Below are 19,399 nucleotides of genomic sequence, written 5' to 3'. Positions count from 1 at the left end.
CTGTCTTTGAACAGAAAGGGAGGAGATGTTGGGAGCCATTTTAAAAATAGCAATCATCTCATATAAGCCTTCTTCTTTGTCCTCCGAAAAGCCCGCGCGCGCCAAACCACAACACCCCTCCCACCTCCTCTCCTCATACCACCCACTACTCTTCCTCCTATCATAAGCCGCCACACGCCCTATTTCAGCCCGCCCCTCTTTGCTATGTATATAAGCAATCGCCTAACAATAAAATTTGGAGGCTTGATCAGAACACTGTCTTGCCTCCATTCTGCGTGTCTCCTGTCTCTTTCTCTCTTGGTCTCTCTCTCTCTTTTCACCAGCAGCAGGTAGTCCTCCTCGTGCCCACGTTTTACTTGTCCCGCTGGTCGGGACATATTCCCTCACCCCAACTCTTGGGTATTATGATAGAAAAGCCAAACAACTTGCTTATAATTAAATTTGTTGGATTCCTATACAAAAATGCATATTTAACTAATGAAAAATTATGTCTTCCTGGTAAGAATTCTCTTTACATGGGGGTATTGCAATCAATAACCCAAGCTAGAGAATGAAGTCACTGAGAGCCCTTTCAAAAGGCCCAAACTATATGGCAAATAAAGACCAAATTAAGATCAGAATAAGCATTCTAAAACTTAAGTAAAACCCTTCCAAAAAGAAGGAATCTTGGTGAAGACAAGACAAAATGCCACTTTCTTAATACAGTCCTCCTAAGGTAGGCAGATTGATATAATGTTCTCTGAAAATGTTTTCAATAAATATTTTCCCCTACAAAATAAACAACCTGGAAACTTATAGCTTCTCTACTCACACAATTATCATTTTTAACTGCTCTATGGATAGCGAGTGAGCCTGTGTATGAGTAGCATGAGAAGAGTTTATAGAGGATGATGCTTTACTTTGTTCAGGTTTACAGAAAGAGACCACCTGGACAACATACATTTCCTGTTTTCATTTTACATAAGTGTCTGTTGAGCTCTTTCTTAAAGTTTGGGCTGAATAAGGACAGGATCTTCTGCAAAGGAGATTCAAAAGAAAGTTGCAAAACTATGTCTTCTATCACCATGGACCAATAGGTCTCACCTGAGCCTCTTTATATTTTCCAAAACTATCGTACAGTCTATTCCTTTATGCTTGATTTCCCAGATAGCAGCACTACAAAACAACAACAACAACAACAAGACAAACCCTTAAACATTGATTGAAAACCACAGGAAAGTAAAAACTGGTTGTATTTGTCCCTGGCACAGGTACAAGATACACATTATCCACAAGTACCTAGAGGAAAAAAAAGAGAAGACTCACGGTAAGATGATTGAACAAATGGTTTGATTAGTTTTCGTTTTTGACTATTCTGATAACAAGTGTTCCAGATTTTGTTTATCTCCCCAGGTTTTTTGTTTTGTTTTGTTTGTGTTTTTTTGCCACATTACAAACAGATAAGTTACAATATAATGGTGGTGGAGATGGCAGACCTCAAACCTGTATCACTGGAGAGTCAGGAAACAAGGAGGAAAACATAGGGACCAAAAAGTGGGTAGGGTAAGGCAATAATCTTCCAGGGAAGGAAAGAAACAAAGAATGGAGGTGCCCTTGTACTTAGGTTTGGATAGCATAATATGGATGCATTATAGTGGGGGCTTTAGGCAGCTGGAACCAACTGGCTATGAGGAACCACAGAAAGTTTAGTGAATTTTTTGAGAATGTTAAGCCATTATCTGCAATGAATGGTATGCAAACTCTGTATAGTACCATACTTCATATTTGAAGTTATGTAAAATCTCTCCTCACCTTGAGTTCCCTACTGGAAGTTTAATGCATGCCTGGATTTACTTCTACAGTTGAGCCTCATTGTTTGTAGGTTTCATATTTGTGAATTCACCTACTCATTAAAATGTATTTGTAACCTGAAAATCAATATTTCTGGTGCTTTAACTGTCATTCATGAACATACATTTGCACAGACTAATGAGAAATCTGAGTCACCCAAAATGTACAATCTCAGCTGAGGGTGATGCTCTGCCTTCTTGTTTTCTCTCAGACTGTAAACAAAAGTCCTATTGCAACCTATTTAGTGCCACATTTTTTGCACTTTCGTGCTTTTTGTTGGTGATTCTGCTGTTTAAAATGTCCCCCATGCATAGTGCTGAAGTGATGTCTAGTGTTCTTAAGTGCAAGAAGACTGTGATATGCCTTGCAGAGAAAATATGTGTTATGTAAGCTGTTCAGGCATGAGTTACAATGCTGTTGACCATGAATTCAATGTAGTGAATCAATACTATACATTAAATAAGTTGCCTTGAAACAAAAACACATAAAAGAAGTTTGTATATAATTAGGTGACAAATTGGCTCACAGGAATTTCCTAAGTTATTTTTGGAGAATAACTTAATGGATGAGTCTATTAGTTTCTCAGGGCAGCTGTAACAAGTTACCACAAATTTGGTATCTTAAAACAACAGAAATTTATTCTTTCACAGTTCTGGAGTCAGAAGTCCAAAATCAAAGTGTTGGCAGGGCCATCATTTCCTTAAAGGTTTTAGGGGAAAATTCTTCTTTGCCTTTCTCCTATCTTCTGGTGGCTTTTGGTTTCTTGGCCTGTGGTAGCAAAACTCCAATCTCTGCTTTTGTTTTCACATCATCCTCTTCTCTGTCTCTCTCTGTATCAAAATCTCCCTTTCCTTTCTCTTTAAAGATACAAATCATTGGATTTGGAGCTCATCCTCAATTCAGGACACTTTCTTTTTTTTTTTTTTTTTTTTTGAGTTGGAGTCTCACTCTGTCGCCCAGATTGGAGTGCAGTGGCTGCTCCCGGCCACCGCAGCCTCGACCTGCTGGGCTCCGGGGATCCTTCCGCTTCAGCCTTCCAGGTAGCCAGAATTACAGGCACGCGCTATCATGCCCGGCTGATTTTTTGATTTATTGTAGAGATGAGGTCTCGCTGCCTAGGCGGGTCTCGAACCCGCGGGCTCAGGCAATCCACTCATCTCAGCCTCCCAAAGGCACGAGATTACAGGTTGAGCCACCGAGCCCAGCTCAGGACACTTTCATCTTTAAATCTTTAATTACATCTGTTTCCAAATGAGGTCAATTCTGAGGTCTTGGTATACATACATGAATTATGGGAGCATACTATCCAGCTCATTACAATGGATTTAATAATGGATTACACACAGCTGAATATAGAATTAAAAGTCTGGAAGAAAAGGCAGACAAATATCCAAAACAAAGCATAGAAAGACCAAAAGAAAAAGTCAAAATTAGGGTGAGAGACATAGGATAAAATGATAAAATCTCACATATTTATTTAGAATTTCAGAAGAAAAGGAGAGAGAAAACATGGAGGACAATGTCTGGTATTTTGCTAAAACTGTTGAAAGTGTCAATCTATAGATTCAAGAGACCCAACAGATGCCAAGAAGAATACATTTTTAAAAGTCCACATCTAAATCCATCACAGTACAACTGTGGGAAATCAAAACCAAAGAAAACATCTTAAAAGCAGCTTACAATAAAAGAACAGTTAATCTTCAAAGGCAAAACAATTAGATGGACAATTGACTCCTGTAGAAATAAAAAAAACTATAAGATTAAAATATCATCAATGTTCTGAAAGGAAATAACAGTACACTTACATTTCTATACCCAATGAAAATATCTTTCAAAAATGAAGATGAAATGTAGACATTTTCAGACCAAGAAAAATCAGGAGTATTTATTATCAGTAGATCTATACTAAAGAAAATACCAAAGAGTGCTACTCAAGTAGAAGGAAAAATTATTTTAGATGGAAGGTCAGAGATGCAAGAAGGAATAAAGAGCAAGACTACTGGTAAATATTTGGGTAAATCAAAATAAGTACTGACTGTACAAAATAACAACAATGTCTTATGGGACTGTGCATGTATACACACATATGTATACAATTAGAGAATCCAGGGAGAGACTATTAAAACAAATGACAATAGCAAATAAGTTATAGGGAAGAGGAATGCTATGGGCTGAATTTTTGTGCCTCCCCAAAAATGTATGTTTTGAAATCCTAAGCCCCAATAGATGGTATTGGGAGGCCACCCTTGGATGGCAATTAGGTCATGATGGGAAAGCCGTCACAAATGGAATTAGTGTCTTTATAAAAGGCATGAAAGAACTTGCTTCTTCATCTGCTCTCTCTCGCTGCTCTCTGTCATGTGAAGACACAAGGAAAAGATGGTCATCTGCAAACCAGGAAGTGGGTCTTCAGCAGACACTGGATCTGCCCATGTCTTTATCTTGGATTTCTCAACCTCCAGATTGGTGAGAAGTAAATTTATGTTGCTTAAGCCATGTAGTCTGTGGTGTTTGTTATAGCAGCCTGAACTGATTAAGACAGGAAATATAAAGTTTTTGGCAATGTCTGGAAACATTAGAATTTGATTCATCAAGAATCCATGTTATAATCTCTAGAGTAACCACAAAAGAATGCTAAAAGTGTATATAGCTTCCAAATTAAAAAAAAGGGAAACAACACATTCAAAAGAAATAATAAGCACCAGCCGGGCTCGGTGGCTCAGCCTATAATCCTGCACCTTTGGGAGGCTGAGGTGAGTGGATTGCCTGAGCCCGCGGGTTCGAGACCCGCCTGGGCAACTTGGCGAGACCTCACCTCTACAATAAATCAAAAATTAACCGGGCGTGGTAGCGCGCGCTTGTAGTTCCAGCTACTTGGAAGGCTGAGGTTGGAAGGATCGCTGGAGCCCAGCAGGTTGAGGCTGCGGTGGCTGGGAGTGGCCACTGCACTCCAGTCTGGGTGACAGAGTGAGACTCCAACTCAAAAAAAAAACAAAACAACAAGAAATAATAAGCAGCAATTAAAAACAGAAAAAGGAATTATGTTCAGGTGTGAAAAATAAGTATATAGCAAAGTGGCAGATTTAAACTAAAATATATCAGAATTTCATTAAATATAAATGAACTAAATGCTCCAATTAAAAGAAAATAAATGGGGCAACCACCTTGGGTCCCCTTCCACTGTGGGGAGCTTTTCTATCCTCTCAATAAATCCTGCAAGGAAAATAAAGGGCAAAAACTGGGTGTGGTGGCTCATGCTTATAATCCCAGCTCTTTGGGATGTCAAAGCAGGATTGCTTGATCCTAGGAGTGCGAGACCAGCCTAGGCAACACAGCTAGATGCTGTTGCTACCAAATAAAAAATTAGCAGGGCATGGTGGAGTAGGTCTGTTGTCCCAGCTACTTGGGATGCTGAGGTGAGAGGACCGCTTGAGCCCAGGAGTTTGAGGCTTTGGTGAACTGTAATCATTACCAGTGCACTCCAGCCTGGGTGACACAGTGAGACCCTGACTCAAGAAAAAAAAGACAAAAATTATCAGACTAATTAGCAAAAAAACAAAACAAAAAAATTCCCTAAACCCTGTTATGTGCTGTTTATGAGAGACACATCTAAAATGTAAAAATGTAGAAAGATTGAAATTTTAACAATAGAAAAAATAAACCGGGCACAGTGGCTCACGCCAGTAATCCCAGCACTTTGGGAGGCTGAGGCGTCAGGATTGCCTGAGCTCAGGGGTTCAAGACTAACCTAGACAACTTGGCAAGACCTTGTGTCTACAGTAAAAAAAATTAGCCAGGTATGGTGGTGTGAGGGCTGTAGTTCCAGTTACTTGGAAGGCTGAGGCAGAAGAATAGCCTGAGCCCAGCAGGTTGAGGCTGCAGTGGCTCTGAGCACACCACTGCACTACAATCTGGGCGATGGAGTAAGACTTCAACTCAAAAAATTAAAAAAAATTAAAAAACTAAAAAATAGGAACAATAAAAATAAAAAATAGGCAAAATATATACTATGTAAACAGAAGATGGCAGATGTATAGGCTTTAAGGCAAAAATTATTACCAGAAATAGAGATACTTCATAATGATAAAATATTTAGTTCATCAGGAAAACATTCTAAGTTTGTGCCTAAAGACATGGCCTCTAGATGAATAAAGCAAAAGTAAATCTGGAGTAAGCCAGATCAATGAACTAGACCAACACAAGATCTTAAAATTAGCGTGATACATACTCTCACATTCTTGATCAAATATCTAAACCCAGAAGAAGCAATTATGAGGAAAAATAAATAAACAATAGATATAAAAACATTCAGTGAATGGGTTGCATAATAGAATACTGTATGTGAAAAACTAATTAGTGGACTGGAATTTTAGGTCAAAAAGACAGATACAATTAGAAAAGGGAAAAAGTTGGAAAGAATGAGAAAAAAGTTGACTACATGAAAAGCAAGAGTATAAGCATCAATATGCATTTAATAGGCTTCTATGAATAAAAGAAAAGAGTAATGGGATGGAAAAAATCCTTCAAGAAATAATGACTGATATTTTCTAGAATTAAATACAGATTTAAGCCTTTACATTGAAAGAATGTCAAACAGGCTAGATATGAAAGGGACAACAAACAAGCAAAAAAAACTTCACCTAGAAACATTGAAGTAAAATAATAATAAAGACAAAGAATTTTATACGTTTCTGGAAAGTATAAGCAGATTACTTGCAACAAAACAAGAGTGAGAACCAATTCAAAATTCTCTATAGCAATACTAGATGCCAAAAGGCAGCAGGGTAACCTTTTGATGTTGGAAGGAAAAAAATTGAACCTAAAATTTTCTTTTTAGCTAAATTTCAGTTATATGTAAAGACAAATCAAGGTATCCACAAGCATATCAAGGACTTAAAAAATTTACCACATAAAAACTGTCTCTGAATGCACTCAACAACAAAAAAGAGAAATCCAGACTGTTTCTTATTCTCTAAAGAAGCAATGATCAAAGTGTCCAAATATATTCACAGCAATTTGAAACTAAAATTCTAAAGGATTCCAACATGATGATTGAGGGGAAGGGAACAGACCAGTGGGAGGTGGGAAGAATGTGAAGATACTTTATTTTGTTGATGAAAGGACATAGATAAATATTAAGATAAGTTTGAGGAAAAAGTATCATAATGTTAATATTAGAGGAAGTTAAACAAAAAGCATATAGGAACTCTCTGTACAATCTTTGCAACTCTTATGTCAATCTAAAATTATTTCAAAATAAACTACTGAAGAAATTTTAAAAAATTAGATGGCAGAAATAAGTTCTAAGCAAGTCATGGTGGTTCATGCCTGTAATCTCAGTACTCTGGTAGGCCAACACTGCAAGATCATTTGAGGCCAGGAGTTTGAGAGCAGCTTGGACAATATAGCAAGACCCTGTCTCTACAAAAAACCAAAATATTAGCTGGGTGTGGTGGTGTGTGCCTCGGTTCCAGCTACTCAGGAGGCTGAGGAGGGGAGGATTGCTAAAGCCTAAGAATTGGAGGCTGCAGCGAGCCATGATCATGCCATTGCACTCTGGCCCTTGAGCGGGAGAGTGAGACCTCAACTCAAAGGAAAAAAGGAAAAGAAAAAGAAAGAAGTTCTAAAATAACTATAATAATTGTAAATTCAGGTTGAGTTTTAAAATATCAAGATACAAAAATCCAGTAATATGATGTCTACAAGACATACCTGTCCAAAAAAAAGAGAAAAAGTTGAAGATAAAAGGAGAAAGATACATCAGGCAAATATAAGCCACAACAGTGAAAGCTGAAGGAGCAATTTTAATGACAGACAAAACAGAGCATAAGGGACAGAGAGGGATGTATTTTTTGGTAAAAGGAACAAGATGTAAAAATCACGAACATATATACAGCTAGCAATTATGTCTTAAAGTGTAGAAAGCAACAAATGACGAATTGCAGAAAGAAATAAATTAGTTGTAGTTAAAGATTTTAACAAATTCCTTCATGAAATGAATACATCAAGCAACAAAACTAAACAAAGATATAAAAGACTGAATGACATTCAACATGTTTGACCGCATAGTTTGAAGACTGCTATTCCAAACTCAGAATATACATTTTTTAAAGCATAAATGGAACAATCACAAGAATTATCTACACCAAACTACAAAACAAATCTCAGTATACTATAAGGAATCAATGCCTTACAGACTATATTTTCTAAATAATATGATTATAACAAAAAATCAATATTAAAAGGGTAGCTGAAAATATTGCATTTATTTGGAAACAAAAAACAAACAAAACCCACACTACTGAATAATTCTTGCCTTAAAAAGGAAATGAATGTCAACTAAAACCTTTCTAGGTTAAATTGTTAGATTATGGAAAATATATAAATCAGTACTTGTACGATTTTGAGCAAGTTTATTATTATTAATCTTAAAAATGATTCAACTCAAGAAGCTAGAAAAGTCCACAGAATATATATATATTCAAAGAAGATATATATACATATATTCAAAGAAATGAAAATAAAGGAAATAATAGAGATCAGGGCAAAAATCACTGAGAGAACAATAACAAAATAATAAAGTTGAACCCAAAACTGGTACTTTGGAGAGATTACTAAGATAGACATAATAAAAAAATACAGAATAAACACAGGGAATAATCATAAATAAAATAGACATTAAAAATAAAGAGAACAGGGCAACCCTTTGGGTCTCCTCCCACTGTGGGAGCTTTCCTGTCCTCTCAATAAATCCTGCTTTCCCACTAAAAAAAAAAAAAAAAAAAAGAACATTACAAACTATACACTAATAAATTTGAAGATATATAAAAAATAAACATATTTCTGAAAACAAATAAAATGTCAAAATAGCACAAGATGCAGAACACTTGAATAATCACATTTGAAAGGAAGAATAATCATTAAAGGAATTAAAATAATAATTTAAAAATCTTATCATCTCTAAAAGTCTTAGTCCAAACAGCATTACAAATGTTCTTCCAAAGTATAGATTATTCACATATTATATATATATTGTTCTAATAAACAGAAAGTGAAAGCTACCTATTTATCTTATGATGTAAAATAACCTTGATAACTAAACTGTTTAAAGATAATCCAGCCGGGTGCAGTGGCTCATGCCTGTCATCCCAGCACTTTGGGAGGCAGAGGTGAGAGGATTGCCTAAGTTGAGGGGTTCAAGTCCAGCCTGGGCAACTTGGTGAGACCTCGTCTCTACAAAAAAAAAAGAGCCGGGTGTGGTGGTGCATGCCTGTGGTTCCAGCTACTTCCAGGCTAAGATGGAAGGATTGCCTGAGTTCAGCAGTTCAAGGCTGTAGTGGCCATGAGCATGCCACTGAACTCCAGCCGGGGCAACAGAGTGAGACTTTGACTCAAAAAATAAAAAAAATAAAAGAAAGATAATCCAAGATGAGAAAATTGTAGCCTACTTTTACTTAAAAACATAGATGGAAAACCTCTAAATAAAATGTTAATTAATAAATCCAACACTGTATTGAAAAAATATAATCATCAATCTGAGTTTATCCCAGAACGTAGGGATGATTTAACACCATGTAGTGTAGCTTACTATGTGAACAGACATGTTCATCTTACAAGTCCAAAAATATTTAATAAAGCTCATAAAGCCTATTCATGATTTTTTGAAAAGAAAAACTCTTAGAACACTAGACACAGAAGAAAGTTTTCTTAATTTAATAAAAACTTAACTCCCCAAAACTGATGACATTTTTTTTTTTTTAGGCTACAAAAGGAAAGATGTGGGCTATTAGCACTACTATGCCATGTGTTACTGGAGATCCTGAGACACACAAGGAGATAAGAAAAAGAATAGAAAGTTTGGAGATGGAAGAAAATAGATAAGAATATAATTATTAACCAGATGTGGTGGTGCACACAGGTAGTCCCAGCTACTTGGGAGGCTGAGACAGAATGAGCGCTTGAGCCCAGGATTTCAAGTCCAGTCTGAGCTACATAGTGAGTCCCTGTCTCTAAAAATAAACGAGCAAATAAATAATCATTTTCTTGATATTTTTATCTATATAAAAAACCCAGGTGGCCAACTGTTGATACAACAAAGTTCAGCGAGGCTGGTAGATATAAAAATTCATAAGCAAATATCAGTTTCATTTTTCTGGCCAGGTGCAGCGGCTCATGCCTGTAATATCAGCACTTTGGGAGGCCGAAATGGGAAGATTGCTTGAGCCCAGGAGTTCGAGACCAGTCTGGCCAACATAGCAAGACTTTATCTCTACAAAAAAATAAAAAAATTAGCCAGGCATGGTGGTGCATACCTGCAGTCCCAGCTACTTAAGGGGCTGAGATGGACGGATCACCTGAGCTCAGAAGGTCGAGGCTGTGGTGAGCTGTGATCGTGCCACTGCACTGCAGCCTGGGTGGCAGAGACTCTCACTCTCTCTCTCTCTACGTTTTTCTTCTATCCCAATAAAAACCAGCTACAAAATATTTTAGATAATAAGAGCCCGTAGGCCGGGCACAGTGGCTCACACCATAATCCCAGCACTTTGGGAGGCTGAGGGGGGAGGATCACTTGAGTCCAGGAGTTTGAGACCAGCCTGGGCAATATAGCAAGACCCCATCTTTACAAAAAAAAAAAAAAAGATAAAAGAAAATAAGAGACCATAAATTATAAAGAGATAAAAATTTGGAATTAATATAACAAAGAATGCTTGAAATCTTTATAGAGAAAAACTAAAAATTCTTTTAAATGACATAAATTGAGAAAAATTAATGTCCAAATTTAATGCAAAAAGTATTTATGAATACTAAAATAAGTTTCAAAAATGAGCAGGAAATTAGGTGGAGAGACTCTCCTGGAATTAAGACATTACTCAGCTCAGTAATTAAAAACACAAGGTAGCATTAGTGAAGAAACAAATAGAACAGCTAAGCAGATTAGAGAAGCCAGAAACATATCCCTTGCATATGTAGAAACTTGGTAGTTGAAAAAGGTAGCATCACAAATCAGTAGGCAATAATAATTTAGTAGATAGAATTGAAAAAATTGGCTTCATTACAAAGAAAACAAAAACTTGATACTTTTTTTTTTTTTGAGTTGGAGTCTCACTCTGTCGCCCAGACTGGAGTGCAGTGGCCGCTCCAGGCCACCGCAGCCTCGACCTGCTGGGCTCTGGCGATCCTTCTGCCTCAGCCTTCCAAGTAGCCGGAATTACAGGCATGCGCTACCACACCCGGCTGATTTTTTGATTTTATTGTAGAGATGAGGTCTCACTAAGTTGCCCAGGCGGGTCTCAAACCTGCAGACTCAGGCAATCCAACTCACCTCAGCCTCCCAAAGTGCTGGGATTACAGGCTGAGCCACCGAGCCCGGCTAAAAGCTTGATTCTTACCTTAAACCATATACCACATTAAACTCCAAGTAAAAATCTAAACTATGAAATTATTAAAACATTTTTGTGTAGAGAAAGATTCAATTTTTAAAAATAGAGACAGACTTTTGCTATGGTGTCCAGGCTAGTCTTGAACTCCTGGTCTCAAATGATCTTCCTGCCTCAGCCTCCCATACTGCTAAAATTATAGGCATGAGCCACTGTACCCAGCTTTAGAAAAGATGTCTTTAAAAGATCTTAAAAAGTAGGGTGATAAGGGGGGTAATAGATTTGATATCAAAATAAAAGTTTTATTGGTTTTTTTTGTTTGTTTTAGAGACAAGATCTTGCTCTGTCACCCAGGGTGGAGTGCAGTGGCACAATCATAGCGCACTGCAGCCTCCACCTCCTAGACTCAAATGATTCTTACACCTCAGCCTCCTGGGTAGCTGGGACTACAGGTTCGCACCATCACACCTAGCTAATTTTTTTATTTTTCAGCAGAGATGGGGGTCTTGCTATGTTGCCAGGCTGGTGTCAAACTCTCGGCCTCAAGCAATCTTCCGGCAGTGGCCTCCCAAAGTGCTAGGATTACAGGTGTGAGCTATTGTACCTGACCCAAAAGATTTACGTTCAATAAGGACATAAAAGACAATGCTTCAGATAATATTTGCAAGCATAAAATAAAACAGAAAAAGAGGTTAATCTTTAGAATATATAATAACCTGTCACAAGTCAGTAAAAAATAAGCCTATAGCAGATTGTGAAGACAGTTCACAGAAGGGGAAAACTGAATGGCTAATTAATGTATGAAGCAATGTTCATACACACAGTCATAAAAAAGAATGAAACCATGTCCTTTGCAGCAACATGGATGGAGCTGCTGATCATCATCCTAAGTAAACTGACTCAGAAACAGAAAACCAAACACCACATGTTCTGACTCATGTGGGAGCTAAATGGTCACAAAGATGGAAACAGTAATCACAATACGTGAGCTAAAAATAACAATAAGATACCATTTTAGAAAGTCATATTGTCAAGGACTGTCAGGGATAAAAGAACACTGGAACCATCATGCATTACTGGTTGGAGCATAAATGGTACAGCCATTTTGACAAGTTATCTGATAGTACTTGGTGAAATTAAGTACTAATCTCTAAGATCCAGTATTTCCAGATATATACCCCAGAATAATTTTTGCACAGGTCCATAAGCAAATATGTATACAATATTTATCATAGGATTATTTACTGCAGTAAATATTTAGAAAGAACGTCACAGATGTCTATCACTGGTGAAATGGACAGGTAAATTGTACATATATATGAATTGTAAGAGATAAAACAACAGTCATAAGTAATAAATTAGATTTAAAAATAACATGGATAAAAACATTGTTTTAAAAGGTAATGAGAGTGTTGAAGCGAGGACTTCAAGATGGCTGACTAGAGACATCTGGCACTTGCCTTTCCTACAAAGGAGACCCAAAATAGCAACTAAATAATCACACTTTGAATAGATCATCTAAGAAGGAACACTAGAATTCAACAGAGAGTGACATTAAACACCTAAGGCAAGGCAGAAGAGGGAAGCAGAGCAGCCTGCTTGGCTGGATGGGCTGGGTGTAATGTGGGAAAGGGTAAGTGAGAGACCTCCCAGTGGTCTGTATTCCCACTGAGGACTCCTGCAGTGCTAGCCATGGCAGAGTCCCTCGACCTTTGTGGGTCTTGAGACTAACATAGGGAGCTGCCTGGAGGCTGCACACCTGCACTGCTCCAGAGGGAGCTCATGCTGGGTTTTAACCCACCTCTCAGTCCTATACAGCTATAACACTGCATCCTGCCTTGGGGTCCAATGGCCTCTCCATCTCCACATCCCTGGAACCCCGTTGACATTCCCTGCCAACAGTTGCTGCTGCTGCTTACTACTGCTGCCAGGGCTGAAGCAGAAGCCGTTGGTTAACAACTCTGCTGCCCCCAGCCCCAGAGCAGTAAGACCTTTTCATGTGCCATGAGGAGAGACTCATCTGCCCACAACCACTGCTGCTTCTGACAGCTACTGCTCAGGTTAAAGCAAAAGCCACTGGCAGAAATCCTGCTGCCTCCAGCAGTGGAGCCGCTGTACATTTACAAGTGTCCTGAGGACAGGCTACCCTGTCTGCAGTCAAAGCTTGAGGCCAAAGTGTATACCTTTCATTGTTACCATTGCGAGCAACCCATCATCCCCAGCAGTCGCTGCTGTCTTCACCTGAACCTTCTGCCTGGGACCTGGGGATCATGCTGCTACTGTGTACCACAGCCAGAACCTGTATGCAACACAAGAGGGCCTGAAGACAGCTGCCCGGCTTAGCTCCGCTCCTTCTCCCTCCAGTGCCTGAGCATGTCATCCAGGGGCCTGGGATTGTTCTGCCCAGTTCACTGCCTCTGGCACCTGAGTATTCTTCCTAGGGGTCTGAGGACAGGCCCACCAAACCTGCCACTACCACTGCAGTTGTCACCCACCCAAATGCACTCCCTAATGCCCTGGAGAATGACCCACACAGCCTGTTGCAGCAACTTCCAACACCAGAGTGGACTGCTTGGGAGCCAGAGGGTTGTCCTGCCATTGCTACTGTCGTTGCCCATATACTGCCCACTGCCCAGATACCCAAGAACTCACTTACCTGCTAGGCCCATCACTGCCACTGCTGACACCCAAGCAAGGGACCCAGAGGCCCAAGTATTGGCCTGCCTGGACGCACTAACACAAATGCCTGCATACACTTCCCTGGGGCCCAAGGACAGGCACATTCATCCTGCCACTGTTACCACTGGGGCCTGAGAACTGGTTTATCTAGTGTTCTCATTAGTAAAATTTCACCACAGCCTTCACTAACAACTGCACCTATAAGATAAAAAGGAAATAGCAGACACCACTGATGCTGTTTACAGTCAAATAAATTGTGTGAAGGCTACACTACTGCGTGCACCTGCAATCAAACCAAAAATGTTCAATTGAACCAACCCACAGATAACCTCTTCAGGAAATGTCCTCCCTTTTAAAAGTTAATCCAAAAAATTGGCAGTGACTATTATGCCAGCTACACAGATATCAACCTAATAACGTAAGAAACCTGAAAAAGCAAAGAAATATTACACCTCCAAAGAAACACATTTTCCAGCAACAGATTCCAGTGGGAAAAAAATTATGAAATCCCAGAAGACGAATTCAAAATAATGATATAAGGAATCTCAGTGACATACAAGAGAACACAGACAAATAATAGAAAAAAAATCAGAAAAAACAATTCAGGATATGAATGAGAAAATTAGCAAAGAGATATCATAAAAAAGAATGAAAAGAAATTCTAGCACTGAAAATTGAATGAAATAAATAATACATCTGAAAGCTTTAATAATAGGCTAGATTAAGTGGAAAAAAGAATTTAAGAACCTGGACACGAGTATTTTGAACTAACTCAGATATAAAAAGAATTAAAAAAAGAGTGAACAAAGCTTATATAACACATGAAACTCCCTTAAAGAACCAATTATTCAAATTTCAGTGCCCCAGATGGTGAAAAGACAACCAAAGGGATAGAAAACCTATTTAACAAATTAAAAGCTGAAAATCTCCTTAGTCTAGCCAGAGATTTAGACATCCAGATACAGAAAGCTCAGAGATGCTGAAGGAGATACACTTCAAAAAGGTCTTCTGTATGGCACATTATAGTCAACTTGTCAAAAGCCAAAGAGAAAAAGAGAATTCTAAAAATAGCAAGAGAAAATTATCTAGTCACTTATAATGGACACCCCCTCCCACACCCTGCAATTAGACTTGCCATAGATATCTCAACAGAAACCTTATAAACTAAGAGAGAATGAGATGATATATTCAAAGTGGTCAAAGAAAAAAACTGCTAACCAAAGATACTACAGCCAACAAAACTGTCCTTCATAACTGAAGGAGAAATAAAGTCTTTCTCAGACAAGCAAAAGCTGAGGAAATGCATCACCACTAGACTAGCCCTACAAGAAATACTTAAGGCCGGGCTCGGTGGCTCAGACTGTAATCCCGCGCCTTTGGGAGGCAGAGGTGAGTGGATTGCCTGAGCCCGCAGGTTCGAGACCTGCCTGGGCAGCGAGACCTCATCTCTACAATAAATCAAAAAATCAGCCGGGTGTGGTAGCGCCTTCCTGTAATTCTGGCTACTCGGAAGGCTGAGGCGGAAGGATCGCCGAAGCCCAGCAGGTCGAGGCTGCGGTGGCTGGGAGCGGCCACTGCACTCCAGTCTGGGCGACAGAGTGAGACTCCAACTCAAAAAAAAAAAAAAAAAAAGAAAAGAAATACTTAAGAAAGTCCTACATCTGGAAGTTAAAGAATGATATCCACCATGACAAAAACACATAAAAAGTAGAAAACCCACTGATAGAACAAATACAAATAAGGAAACAAAAAGACTCAAATTGTTTCACTACAGAAAACTATTAAACAATGATAAACAATAAGAGAGAAAGGAACCAAACACATAGAAAACAACTGGAAATCAATCAATAAAACTACAGGAATAAGTCCTTAACTATCAGTAATAACCTTAAATGTGAACAAATTAAACCTTCTACTTAAAAGATATAGAGTGTGTCTTGCTGACTCTCTGGACTAGGTTTAAAAAAAGATTTACAGTAAGTGAATGAATTTAAAAAATGACCCAATTATATGCTGCCTACAAGAAACTCATCTCATCTGTAAAGACATGTATAAACTGAAAGTTAAGGAATGAAAATAGATATCATGCAAATGAAAATGAAAAGTGAGCAGGAGAAGTTATATCAGATAAAACAGACTTTAAGTAAAAAATGGTAAGGGACAAAGAAGGGCATTATACAAAGATATCAATTCAGCAAGAGGATATAATAGTTCTAAACAAATGCACCCAACACCAGAGTACCCAGATATATAAAGCAAATATTATTAGATCTAAAGGAAGAGATAGATTCCACGACAAGAATAGTGAAGAACTTCAACACATCACTCAGCATAAGACAGATCATCTAGACCGAAAAGTAACAAAGAAACATTGGATTTAAACTGCGGTTTAGATTAATTAGACCCAACAGACATTTATAGAACATTTCATCCAACAGCTGTAGAACAGACATTCTTCTTAACAGCACATGGAACATTCTCCAGGATAGAACATATGTTAGGACACAAAACAATTCTCAACAAATGTTTAAGTCAAAATTCTATCAAATATCTTCTTAGATAACAATGAAATAAAACTAAAAATCAATAACAAGAGAAACTTGGAAAACTGTATATACACATAAAACTTAAACAACATGCTCCTAAATGACTATTGAGTCAAGGAAAAATTAAGGAGAAAATAAAAATATTTCTTGAAATAGGCCAGATGTGGTGGTTCATACCTATAATCCCAGTTCTTTGGGAGGCTGAGGTGAAAGGATTGCATGAGGTCAGGAGTTTCAGATCTGCCTGGGCAACATAGCAAGACCTTATTCTCTATTGAAAATAAAATAAAAATAAATATTTCTTAAAAAAATGAAAATTGAAGCATAGTATGCCAAAACCTGTGGGATACAGCAAAAGCACTGCTGAGAGGAAAAATGTATTCAATAAACACCTATATCAAAAGAGAGAAAGATTTGAAATCAACAATCTAATATTTATCTCAAGGAACTAGAAAAGCAAGAATTAAACCTAAAATTAGTAGAAGAAAAAAATAATAAATATCAGAACTATACAAAATAGAGACCATAAAAATAGTACAAATAATCGACACAACAAAAAATTGGTTTTTTGCAAAGATAAAAACAATAAACTGTTACCTAGACTAACCAAGAGAGAAAATCTAAACAAAATGAGATATGTAAAATCATACCACCAAAATACAAAAGATCATCAGAGACAACTGTGAACAACTATACCATACACTAATAAATTGGAAAACCCAGATGAAATGGATAAATTTCTGAGTACATACAGCCTACCAAGATTGAATTAAAAAAAAACTTAGAAAACCAGGCAGAGCACATTGGCTTATGCCTGTAATCTCAGCACTATATAATTACTAGAAGTAAAGAAGGGGGAAATGCTTTAGGACATTAGTCTAGGCAAAGATTTTATGGCTAGACTTCAAGAGCAAAGGAAACAATCAAAAAAGTGAAGAGACAAATGATAGAATGGTAGGAAATATTTGCTAACTATTCATCTAACAAGGAACTCAAACAAGTTGGTAAAAAAATCAATTAAAAATTGGCAAAGGACATGAATAGATATTTCTCAAAAGATACAGATGGCCAACAGGAATATGAAAAAGTGCTTAATATCACTAATCATCAGGGAAATGCAACTCATCAGGGAAATGCTGGTGAGGATGCTGAGAAAAGGGAACTCATACACTAGGTGGGAATGTAAATTAGTACAACTGTTAAGGAAAACAGTATGGAGGTTTCTCAAAACACTAAAAATAGAATTTCCATTTGATCCAGTAATCCCACTACTGGGTATTTATCCAAAGGAAAGAAAATCAGTATATCAAACACTCCATGTTTATTGCAGCACTATTTACAATAGCAAAGAAATGGAATTAACCTAAGTATCCATCAGTGAATAAAGAAAATGTGATATATATATACACAATGAAATACTATTTGGCCATAAAAAAAGAAATCACGTCATTTGCAGCAACTGGAGGTCATTATGTTAAGTAAAATAAGCCAGACACAGAAAGACAAACATTGCATGTTCTCTCATGGGAGCTAAAAAAAAAAAAACAACTGGATCTCATGGGGGTACATAATGATAGATACCAGAGGTTGGGAAGGGTGTGTGTATTGTGGTGGTGGAGGGAGTGGTGAGGAAGACAGGTTGGTTGATGAGTACAAACACAATTAGATAGAAAAAACACATTCTAATATTTGACACCAGTGTAGAGTGACTATAGTTAATGATACATTGTATATTTCAAAATAGCTGAGAGGACTTCAATTTCCCTAACATACAAAAATGATAAATACTCAAGGTTATGACTACCCCAAATACTATGACCTAATGATTACACTTCTATGCATGTAAGAAAAATATAATATTATACTGCATAAATATGTACAAATATTATGTATCAATAAACATTTTTGAGGGAATGAAATTTGTCACTTATAGAAATTAAAAATAGATGTCTATTATTTTTTTTCATGACATATGCATATCTAAACACATAGAAAGTAAACTGAAAAGACATGCTAGTAAACCATATGGCAAGGTTTATGATTTTCTCTGTTCTGTATACTCAAGGTTAAAAAGAATCACTTACCTAAGGAAACTGAAGCCCAGGGAGATGAAGGGGCACGATCTTGGTTCATAGCCAACTATAGAATGCAGGTCTTCTCTCCCCAGGTCTTCTACTCGCCCATACTCCTTTCTCTCAGAAGGTACAAACGGCATCTATTAAGGTGCTAATCTATTCCTAGAGTTCATGTATTTTGTCCTCAGAAGCAGTCTCACTTGTCAATTTCCTAATTTCTGATTGAGGAAAAAAGCCCTTATTCTTCTGAGATATGACGATCTGTAAATTATTCTACTAGTTTCATGGGCATTCAAATATATGAGGTACTTTCAGACAAAACAAGATAATTTCAGGCGTATTGTTGTTAACTGTCAGTTTAAGATTACTCAAATACCTAACAATGATGTAGTATCATTTATATTTGAACTAATTCCTTGGAGAAAAATTCAAGCATTTCCATAATTCATGATTTTGGTGATATTAATATCTAGCCATATTAATATTCTGAGATAACAAAAGTTGATAAACAAAAAAGGCTATGTTTACATATAAAAGGAATTCATTCTTCATAAACAGCTTTCAAAAAATTTACATTGGTCAGGCTCCATGGCTCCCACTTTTAATTCCAGCACTTCGAGAGGCTGAGGAAGGAGGATTGCTTGAGCCTGGACGTTCGAGACCAGCCTGGGCATCATAGTGAGTCATCATCTCTACAAAAAAAATAAAAAAAATTAGCTGGGCATGGTGGTGTGTGTCTGTAGTTCCAGCTACTTGGGATGGGGAGGCAGAAGGGTTGCTGGACCCCAGTGGGTCAAGGCCGTGGTTAGTTGTGATCTTGCCACTGAACTCCAGTCTGGGTGACAGAGACCTGGACTCAAAAAAAAAAAAAAAAAAAAAAAAAAAAAAAATT

The sequence above is a fragment of the Carlito syrichta genome, unplaced genomic scaffold (assembly GCF_000164805.1).
Source record: "Carlito syrichta isolate Samal-C Ts95f unplaced genomic scaffold, Tarsius_syrichta-2.0.1 Scaffold312386, whole genome shotgun sequence".
NCBI classification, from domain to species: Eukaryota; Metazoa; Chordata; class Mammalia; order Primates; family Tarsiidae; genus Carlito; species Carlito syrichta.
Note: the sequence above shows the minus strand (reverse complement) of the source record.